This window comes from Aplysia californica, unplaced genomic scaffold (genome assembly GCF_000002075.1).
Source record: "Aplysia californica isolate F4 #8 unplaced genomic scaffold, AplCal3.0 scaffold00359, whole genome shotgun sequence".
Classification (NCBI taxonomy): domain Eukaryota; kingdom Metazoa; phylum Mollusca; class Gastropoda; order Aplysiida; family Aplysiidae; genus Aplysia; species Aplysia californica.
This window is the reverse complement of record NW_004797629.1, coordinates 225,108-235,319: the sequence shown is the minus strand read 5'-3', so window position 1 is coordinate 235,319 and position 10,212 is coordinate 225,108.

Here is a 10,212-nt window from a genome sequence, read left to right as displayed (position 1 = left end):
TGTGTGTGTGTGAGAGAGAGAGCGAGAGAGAGATAGATAGATAGATAGATAGATAGATAGATAGAAAGAAAGACAGATAGATAGATAAATAGAAAGATAGACAGCTAGATGGATAAAGAGATAGAAGCATAGATAGATAGATAGATAGATAGATAGATAGATAGATAGATAGATAGATAGTTAGATAGATAGATAGATAGATAGATAGATAGATAGATAGATAATTAGATAGATAGATAGATAGATAGATAGATATATAGATAGAAGAAAAGGAAAGGGGAGGGGGGATGGGGGTGAGTAAGGCCCCAGTAAAGACGAGCAATTCGGCTCTAACGGGCGAGGTAGATGGATGGTGTTTACAAACATAGCCCTGGGGAGAGAAGGTATGGGCGACACGGGGGTGGGGGATGATGAATAATAAACCTCAGTATTTATGCAGTATCTTTCAATTGTTTTACTTATTTCTAAACATTTTATAAGCAGGTAACAGCTTGCGCGCAATGACATTGTTATAACAATTATAGTAATATAGGCAAATTCGTGTTTCTCTTGGTTTGAAATCTGTTGCAACATTGCCTCTTATCTGCTGCTCGACGTTTTGTTTGTTTGTTTTTTGTCTGTTAATTAAATGAGTAAATATATAAATAAACAATATACATACATAAATTGAAAAAAAAACTTAACAAACAACAAACCAAGCTGAACTTGAAAAACGGTTGCATCAGTGGAAAATTTGCAAATTTGTTGAGTCCAGTTTCAGTAACATCTCCCTTCGTGGATTGCGACAAATAACTCATAATGTCAACACGCCTCACATAATATTGGATTATTTGGTTTTGTTAGATAGCACCATCCATTCTGTTTCCTTTGTGTTCAACAATATTATATCCCAATACGTTCCCAATAGTGTCTAGCAGAAATTGAATGCAACAAGTTTTAAAATCTGCTATTAAAACTTAATCATGGACATCTGATATCTTTTGCATACATTTTGACACCTTGACATTGTTCTACATTTCTTACGATTATTTCTCTGTAGGTTGAAGAGGTATGGTATAATAACACACCCCTGCCTAAATCCTTTTTTTAAAAATCTGCTTACATTTGCTGTACATCCTCTCAATTCATGCAGCAGCGGATTTGTCTCAGCAAAAGTCCTAATAATTCTTAGATTCTCCTTCCATGTCCAACTTATAAAGGTACCTAAAGTTCTAAATAACTCATTGTGTCTAACTTTGTCAACAGCTTTAAAAAATCATTGAAGCTAGCATAAATGCAAACTTTTCTGCATTTTAACACATCTTTCCAATAACTTTCATTCGGTGAACATAGTATTACTATTTCGGATGCTTTTGTCATGAACAAAGGCAATTGCATCACGGTGCTGTGGAATTAAGATCTCGTCAATGTTTGGGCTTTATAATAATGTGGAGGTTCTTAAAGCATAGCTTTTTTAAATTTTTACCCTGACCAATTCTATCATCTGGCGCTTTTGTGTTTTACAATAACAACAAACTGTGGAGCATTTTAGATTTTGAAATTAGCTGTTTAAGACTAAAGTCTTAGAGTAAACACACAGGAGAATGTTTTACATGTAGGTAAGTAAATGAATAAATAAATAAATAAATAAATAAATAAATAAATAAATAAATAAATAAATAAATAAATAAATAAATATGTTTCTCCACTCTTATAACGTTTATTGGTAAGCTACATATCTAAGTGTTGCCATAGCCCCAACAGGAGATGGTTACAAAAACTGGTTAGTAGTTAATTGTTTAGATCATGTCAGTCCTACATTCCTCAGCTCTTTCGAGTCACGATGTGGGTTCATTTGTCTTGGGGTTTTTTATATTGATAATAGACTGACAAACTATCTTGAACGTACGTCGTATGTTTGCAATGAAGGAGGTAGGAGTCATCTGGTGTCAGAGGCAAAATTAGCGAGGAAATGGCCGCTAAAGTTTGCTGACTTCAAAAGCTTGAGTGTCATTGAAAACTGAAACTTTACAATATCGTTGTGCCTTTTATCATTTCCAAGTAAAATCGACACGGAAATGTAATGTTTCAGTGAAAATAAAAGGTGTTGAGCCAAAATGTTTTAAAAATTTAGCGAAAGTGTAAAAAATGAATAACAACAACAATAATAATAAAAAACAACACCAAAAAACACTAACATTAACAATAGGAGTCTAGTATTATAATTAACTGAATTTACATTGCGGATATCCCCCTCTGTAGCATGCTCTCTCTGCATAAGTACTACCGGATCAATAACCTCTTTCCCCCTCCTTGCCTCCCTCCTCCTACCCCCCCCCCCCCTAAAAAAATATATCAACCAGACAGACCCTGCACCCAGAACACGACTTGGGAAACATTCTCAGCTTCACCCGACAAACCCACACAATCAAACCTGCTGTCAACCTGAGAAAATAACCTGGCAATGCTGGCAATGCCACCTGTTACATTTCCCAGCTGTGCTTACGATATAATATATTGCGACACTTCATTAGCAACGCAGTCATGGGTGATTGGCGAGTGTTCTGGTGTGGTCTGCCTCTTTCTTTCCTATCAAACGTCTGTCATGTCCTTAAACCTCCCCTTTTCTTTGTTTGTGTTTGTTACTCTCTTGTAACACCTCTAACCTTCGGCACGTATAATCAAAATTATGATTGTATTGTTATGCAAGTGCCGTAACAATAATATGGTTACTAAAACAAACATGTATTGCGATAGACGGTTGTTGCTCAATTTTTTTCCCCTGACAGAATTATTGGCCTTAGGCCGGTCCCAGATTGGCTCTGTCGGTCTGACCTAGCTCGCCTGGCGCACGCCGTCTGCGTGTCAGCACAGCCGCAATGTGGGTTGGCGCCTGTGTCTCAGCGAGCGCGAGGCACACTCGCTGCGTCTCAGCCCAGCCGCACTGTGTGTCGACGTGTGTATGTGTGCAACTGACGGATCTGCCTTGCTATATTTAGGTACTGTCACTAGTGTCACCCAAGACTCAGTAAGACAAGACGGGACAACAGCCTCATTTTCGTTCCAACTGGCTCCCCTTGGTAACCAGCTAGCTGCGCGTTTAAAGCGTAAACAAACGACGGGAAGAAAGAGCGCACTGTTCAACTCGCTGAAATAGATGCCTAAATCTACTTTGAATTTCATAATGGCAGTTTTGCTTTGGGTTGTTTTTTTTAATCATATAAACTGTTTGGTATTTATTTCGACTGGTTTTTGATCACATTTTGAATATAGTGAGTTGGGAAATAAGATTTTAATTAACAGAAAGAGGTAGTGAGTTGAGCATGTTCAGTGACATGATGATGTAGATATCTAGATCTAGATCAAGGAGTTTACGAAACGGTAGAAGTACATTAGATATTACAGTTTAAAAACGACAGAACAGCCAGTGGTGCTCTGCAATGAACTGTTCTCTAACAGAATATACAATATATTTGATATTTTTTAAACTAAAGATACGGTCCGAGGTGCCAGACGAGGGTGAAGACAGGATCTGCTGAGCAAGTCACCAGAATGTCTCTTTTCTGAGACAGTTCTCTGCTCTGAGTCTTGGGTACTTTGCGGACTCTCAGTTTCTTGGTGCTAAGGCAAACCAACTGAAGCGTGCGATACAGCCATACTTGTGTTATTCAAAGTTCCCAATCCCCGTACTCAAGAAAGAAACAAACCTCCCCAAAAAGACTTACTATGCTAACGAAAGACTCATGCTCTTTTACAACGTGGAAATTCCTCAATCTCCAAAATCATTTTCACAAGTAAATTTTTCTTTTAAAAAAATCTTGTTCATTTATCTAGCCAGGAAATAGCTATAAAATTTGTGAAAAGTATGTGTATATACTGGATAATAGAAGCGAAACCTCATCACATTGTGTTTGTTAACAAGGTAGGCCCTAAGTAATAATGATATAGACGCCTGTACTTATACTTATACTACAGCCTACGTTTTAAAACAAAATTGAATTTCATTTGGAAATCAAAATAAAACAAAGTGATACACATCATGTAGAATGGAGACTCTATGTCACTGGAAAGGCTAACTGGGGTTAGCTGTCAAATCCATGGTTTTGGAATGCTTAGGTTATAATTATTAGTACATGTAGTATATCACATCAAAGAATGAACAACAATAAAAAGAACAACAATATTAGACTCTATGACTCTGAGTATGAGAACACTTCAATAAAGTAGGCCTACTATTAATTAGAGAAAAGCATAACATTGACAGGAAGAAAAACTCAACAAATTCTTTTCTTAGTGGCCACTATAATCTAGATCTATAACTTTGTTGTCTATACTGTGCCATTGAATGTGATGCATGTGTGTCTGTTGTTCATGTTATAGTTCTATAAATGCCACTCATAATAATAATGTGTTGATTAAATCATCACACCATTCTTCACATATAGTATAATTCTATGACTTGAAATATTCTGTTTTTGCAGCTGTTGTAGCTCATGTTCTGGTCCACAATTAAGTTGCTACTTGGATGGCATTCTTCTGCCAAGTAAATCTGTTTCTGCCACATCCCTTTTCATAGCAGCTTTGACAGTTTCTTCAATGCTTCACTACAAATACAAACAAGTCATCTGCAATTTACAAGCATTGTATCAAACCAACTTCACCCCCACATTCCCCTCTTGAAATATAACATTGGTTGGTTGAAACAATTTGAAATATATGGCAATGAACCCCCCCCCCCCATCCAAATAAACAAAAAAACAAAAAAAAAAACAACAACAAACAAACAGAAAAAATCACTTCAAAAACCCTACCTAGCATTAATAAAGACTAGATACAAATAATCCAAGCCCTTTTGATTCTGGTCTAGGAAACTGAAAGGGTGGTGGTAAGTATTTATTCAGCAACATAATGTTACATCTGTAAACCTTTTTGCAGCTATCAAAGGAAAAAAGCAGTCACAAGAGACAATCCTGCCCCTACCCCCAAGATTTCTGCATGCTTTTCGCCTAATAATGGTAAATAAAGTCCTCTGACCAGTCCTGGTATGAACTGTAAAGATGACATTGACCACTTCCTTTCTGTTTTGCTTCCAGGTAGTTGGGCCAATAACTCAAACATTGCACCACCTAAGTGTGCTCATAATATAAAGTCCAAAAAGAGGAGCAGCCACCAATGACTAACCTCATCAAGTCACTGAAAGTAGAGTACCTGGTGCAGTTTGAAAATGTTGTCACATACAGCAGTGGGTACTTTCTTGTGAAAGTGTCTCCAGTCATATGGGGCAATTCTAAGACTTTGAGAAAAAGGAAAATCTAGAATCTAATTGCCCCACAAAAGTGAATGCTTTCTTAAGTATATTTCCTTCTGCTTGTACGCCCGGTCAGAAGCTGTGGGACTGTTCGAAGCTATTCAAGCTTTTTAATTAATTGGGGAAAGGAAACTTAATATTGTGTCAAGGGGGGCTTAAAAACACATTATTTGTTTAATAAAGAAGCTATAAACACCAGACAACATTTCAAAACAAAGCTACTGCCCCCCCCCCCCCCCCCCCTGGTGTTTCTTATTTAGATCTAGATCTAGGCCTAGATTATAGATATATAGATTCTAGATCTAGACCTAGACCTAGACCTAGATCTAGATTCTATATCTAAACTGAATTAAAATTTTAGATCTAGATATCTAGATCTAATCTAGATCTAGATATCTATATCTAATCTAGATTCTAGATCTAGATATCTAGATCTAGCTATCTTGATCTAGATCTAGATCTAGAAATAGATTAAATTGGCTATCTATAGAATCTAGATATCTAGATCTAGAATCTAGATCTAGATATTTAGAAATCTAGATCTAGATCTAGAGTCACTGCCATGACAATAATGGCCGTCATGTAAACATTAAACGGGACCATATAATTGTACAGGTGCACCGAAAAAGAAGCCATTGAAACGAGCACAGAAGCTTAAGTAGATCTAGAAATTTAGATATAGATCTATATCTACTGTTGATAAGATGGTATGAATCAAGTTGCATGATAGTGTGTCTCCGCCAATTCACAGGCAAGTAGCCTAGCCAAGAGTCGCCCTTCGGTCATTCGCCAACCACTGGGGCCTAGATCTAGAATCTAGATCTAAAATCTAGATCTAGATCTAGATTCTAATCTAGATCTACTTTCCGAACTGCATTCTTGGCTGGGTGCAAAATCTAGATCTAGATTCTAGAATCTAAATCTAGATCTAGATCCTAGCGTTTCTAGATCTAGATAGGCTACGTTTATTAATTAAATACTCTCTCTGGGCTAAAATATATTTATTTTAGTAGGCTAGGCCTAGACATACCGCCCGAGATGATCAGTAGCTTTGCATTGTAACCAATGTAAACTATCGTCAGCCCAGCGAGTTATACGCGCAGCTGGCAAAGTGGGAGGGGCCTGCGCTTGTCACATGACGTAAAGAAAAGTTGTCTCGTCTTGTCTTAATTTGTTCCAACTGGCTCCCCTTGGTAACCAGCTAGCTGTGCGTTTAAAAGTGTAAACAAACGACAGGAAGAAAGAGCACACTGTTCAACTCGATGAAATAGCTGCCTACTTTGAATTGCATAATGGCAGTTTTGCCTTGTTTTTTTTCATATAAACTGTTTGGTATTCATTTCGACTGTTTTTTGTTCACATTTTGAATATAGTGAGTTAAGAAATTTAAGGTTTTAATAAACGGAAAGCGGTAGTGGGTTGAACATATTCAACGACATGATGATGTAGATCTAGGAGTTTACGAAACGTAGAAGTAGATTAGATCTTACAGTTTAAAAACGACTGAACAGCCAGTGGTGCTCTGCAATGAACGGTTGTTTAACAGAACATACAGTAGATTGGATATTTTTTAAAACTAAAGATACGGCCACTGCTAGAGTCTAGCAGCCTAACCTAAGTGTTAACTAGATCTAGATTTCTCGATCTAGATCTAGATCTAGATTCTAGATTAACTACACAGCGAGCTGTTCCCCAATGTCAGAATGAATTATCATGAACTGAAGCTAGGAAACAATGGCACTCCTGCACAATAGCGGTCCAGTTTGCACTAAATCACGCAAGGCCTAAGTGCCCGGTGTTTCTTATTTAGATCTAGATCTAGGCCTAGATTATATATATATATATAGTATCTAGATCTAGATCTAGATCTAGATCTAAATCTAGATACTATATCTAAACTGAATTAAAATTATAGATCTAGATATCTAGATCTAATCTAAACTTTAGATCTAGATCTAGATATCTAAATCTTGCTATCTAGATCTAGATCTAGAAATAGATTATATTGGCTATCTATAGAATCTAGATATCTAGATCTAGAATCTAGATCTAGATATCTAGAAATCTAGATCTAGATTCACTGCCATTAAAATAATGGCCGTCATGTAAACATTAAACGGGACCATATAATTGTACAGGTGCACCGAAAAGGAAGCCATTGAAACGAGCACAGAAGCTTAAGTAGATCTAGAAATTTAGATCTAGATCTATATCTACTGTTGATAATATAGTATGAATCAAGTTGCATGATAGTGTGTCTCCGCCATTTCACAGGCAAGTAGCCAAGTCAAGAGTCGCCCTTCGGTCATTCGCCAACCACTGGGGCCTAGATCTAGAATCTAGATCTAGAATCTAGATCTAGATCTAGATCTAGATTCTAGATCTACTTTCCGAACTGCACTCTTGGCTGGGTGCACAACAAAATCTAGATCTAGATTCTAAATCTAGATCTAGATCTAGATCCTAGCGTTTCTAGATTTAGATAGGCTACGTTTATTAATTAAATATTCTCTCTGGGCTAAAATATATAATTTAGTAGGCCTAGACTAGACATAGATCTACCGCCCGAGATTATCAGTAGCCTTGCATTGTAACCAATGTAAACTATCGCCAGCCCAGCGAGTTATACGCGCAGCTGGCAAAGTGGGAGGGGCCTGCGCTTGTCACATGACGTAAAGAAGAGTTGTCTCGTCTTGTCTTAATTCGTTTCAACTGGCTCCCCTTGGTAACCAGCTAGCTGTGCGTTTAAAAGTGTAAACAAACGACAGGAAGAAAGAGCACACTGTTCAACTCGATGAAATAGCTGCCTACTTTGAATTGCATAATGGCAGTTTTGCCTTGGGTTTTTTTCATATAAACTGTTTGGTATTCATTTCGACTGTTTTTTGTTCACATTTTGAATATAGTGAGTTAAGAAATTTAAGGTTTTAATAAACGGAAAGCGGTAGTGGGTTGAACATATTCAGTGACATGATGATGTAGATCTAGGAGTTTACAAAACGTAGAAGTAGATTAGATCTTACAGTTTAAAAACGACGGAACAGCCAGTTGTGCTCTGCAATGAACGGTTGTTTAACAGAATATACAATAGACTGGATATTTTTTAAACTAAAGATACGGCCACTGCTAGAGTCTAGCAGCCTAACCTAAGTCTTGACTAGATCTAGATTTCTCGATCTCGATCTAGATCTAGATTCTAGATTAACTACACAGCGAGCTGTTCCCCAATGTCAGAATCAATGATCATGAACTGACGCTAGGAAACAATGACACTCCTGTACAATAGTGGTCCATTTTGCACTAAATCACGCAAGGCCTAAGTGCCCCTGTAGTAATTTTTACATGCTTCTTGTTTAGATTTAGGCTAGATTATAGATATCTAGAATCTAGATCTAGATCTAAACTGAATTAAATTTATAGATCTAATCAAGAACTAGATCTAGATAGATCTAGCTATCTAGATCTAGAAATAGATTATCTTGGCTATCTAGATCTTGATAGAAACTAGAGATATCTAGATCTAGATCTAAATCTAAATTTAGATCTAGATCTAGATCCACTCCCATATGACAATAATGGCCGTCATGTAAACATTAAACGCGAGACCACAATTGTACAGGTGCACCGAAAAAGAAGCAATTTAAACAAGCACAGAAACTTAAGTAGTAGGTCTATCTACTGTTGATATGGTAGTATGAATCAGGTTGCATAATATAGATCTAGACGTGTCTCCGCCAATTCACAGACATACCGCTAGTCAAGAGTTGCCCTTCGGTCATTCGCCAACCACTCAGGGGCCTAGATCTAGATGTACTTTCCGAACTTCACACTCTTGGCTGGGTGCACAACAAAATCTAGATTCTTGATCCTTGATCTAGATAGGCTACGTTTAATCATTAAATACTCTCTCTCTCTCTCTCTCTCTCTCTCTCTCTCTCTCTCTCTCTCTCTCTCTCTCTCTCTCTCTCTCTCTCTCTGAGCTAAAATATTATGTTAATTTTAGTAGGCCTTGGCTAGACATACCGTCCGAGATGATCAGTAGCCTTGCATTGTAACCAATGTAAACTATCGCCAGTCCATCGAGTTATACGCGCAGCAGTAAAAGTAGGAGGGGCCTGAGCTTGTGACATGACGTAAAAAAGAGTTGTCCCGTCTTGTCTTATTACGTCTTGTGTGTCACTGTCAGGCCCCTCCCACTTTTGCAGCTGCGCATTTAACTCGCTGGACTGGCGATAGTTTACAATTTACACTGGTTACAATGCAAGGCTACTACATGTACTGATCATCTCGGGTTGTAGATCTATGTGCAGCCTAGGCCTACCATGTCTAGAACTGATTTTTTTTTTAAGCCCTGAGAGAAAGAGAATGAGTAAACGTGTATCTAGATCAAGATCTAGATCTAGAATCTAGATTTTGTAGTGCACCCAGCAAAGAGTGTGCAGTTCGGATAGTAGATCTAGAATCTAGATTTAGACCTCTAGATCTAGATATCTAGACCAAGCTCTAGAATCAAGAAGTAGGTGAATGACCGAAGGGCGACTCTTGGTTTGGTTACTTGCCTGTGAATTGGCGGAGACACACTATCAATACTATCATGCAACTTGATTCATACTGTCATATCAACAGTAGATCTTCTTAAGCTTCTGTACTTGTTTCAATGACATCTTTTTCGGTGCACCTGTACAACTGCGGTCCTGTTTAATGTTTACCTGACGGCCATTGTCATGTGGGAGTGAATCTAGATTCTAGATCTATAGGCCCCTAGATATAGATCTATATCTCTAGATTCAAGATAGCCAAGATAATCTATCCCTAACCTAGATCTAGATATCTATGCCTAGATCTATATTTCATATAAATCTATAGCCTAAGTCTTCTTCTTCTTCTTCTTCTTCTTCTTCTTCTTCTTCTTCTTCTTCTTCTTC